This window comes from Zea mays, chromosome 3, assembly GCF_902167145.1.
Source record: "Zea mays cultivar B73 chromosome 3, Zm-B73-REFERENCE-NAM-5.0, whole genome shotgun sequence".
Classification (NCBI taxonomy): Eukaryota; Viridiplantae; Streptophyta; class Magnoliopsida; order Poales; family Poaceae; genus Zea; species Zea mays.
The window spans coordinates 118723239-118724540 of record NC_050098.1 but is presented as its reverse complement, the minus strand read 5'-3'; positions in this window follow the sequence as shown (position 1 = coordinate 118724540).

Here is a 1302-nt window from a genome sequence, read left to right as displayed (position 1 = left end):
CTCACAACCGTGGATATGCCAATCAACGGTGCACAATGGTTACCCCCCAGATCTAATCCTAGGCGCTCCTTTCCGATCCAACGGCCAGGAGGCCTTCTTCTATCTCCGCACCGAGTCACGGCGGCGCGTACAGACCGCACGGCGGCGCACGCCGGTGGCATGAAATCTCCCACCCGAAGCACCCACAATAGGGATTGGACCGGTGATAATCAAAGCAGAGGATGAGACGAACCTAGGGAGGGGCTTACCGGAGACAGAGATGGCGCCAGGGAAGCTGTCCACGGTGAGCTGAGGACGGCGGTGGGAGCGCAGCGACGGCGAGGAATCCCCGGTGCCCCAACTCCCAAATTGACCACGGCCACCTTCCTTCCAACCAGATGGATCCCAGGGTCACTCCACCGAGGACCGGGTCGACGGTATGCAGATGGTCGCTCGCGGCGGTGCTTCTGTCCTTTCGACGATGGCGAGCTGCGAGACGGTGTGGCGGCGGCGCACGCGAAATTGAGGAGAGAGAAGAGATGAGATTCTTATAGTGCCTAGGGACGAAGCCGAGGTGGGGATTTCGGTCAATGGCTCCGAGGTTCGCGGCAAGTTCCGCCACGGCCGGGATTCCGCGATCTCCGCGGCGGCAAAAGCGGCCGCGGCATGCTCTGTTGCGCCCGCACGCGAAGTCCGCGGAGGGGAAAGACCCGACTGTTCGGGCCCGCCCGTCAGTGGGTGGAGGGCGCACGTGGTGATTGACACCAAGGGCCCGCCTGTAAGCCGATTGGGAAGCACGGCGCGCGACTGCAGTTTGCTGCGAAGTGGGCCACCATGTCATTGAAAGAATTAAGGGCGCGGGATAGAGTTGGGCCGCGCGGGCGAGAGGGAAAAAGGGGAAATGGGCCGAATAGGGTTTGGCCGGCCCAAACAGGATTTCTTCCTCTTTTCTTTTCTTTTTCTTTTTCTTTCTCTTATCAAATTCAAGTTGTGTTCAAATTTAATTCAAACTCTTGTGACCAAATATTCTCAGATGATATTGCGCCATAAATATTACTATTTTGAGGATATATTATTTTTATATCTTTTCTCTTTTTTTGGTTTTAATTCTAGAATTTCTTTTCTTCTTTTCCAAATTCTAGAATTTCTTTTAGGATTTAATTTCCCATTGGGGTATTAACATTATTATTATTATTATTTTGTTTACTTCAAACTCTCACTCAAGTATTATATATATTATTATTATTTTAAATGCACAAACAAATAAGACCCAGCATGATGCATAAGTTGTTTATGTGCCACTTGTTAATTATTCACTTTTCA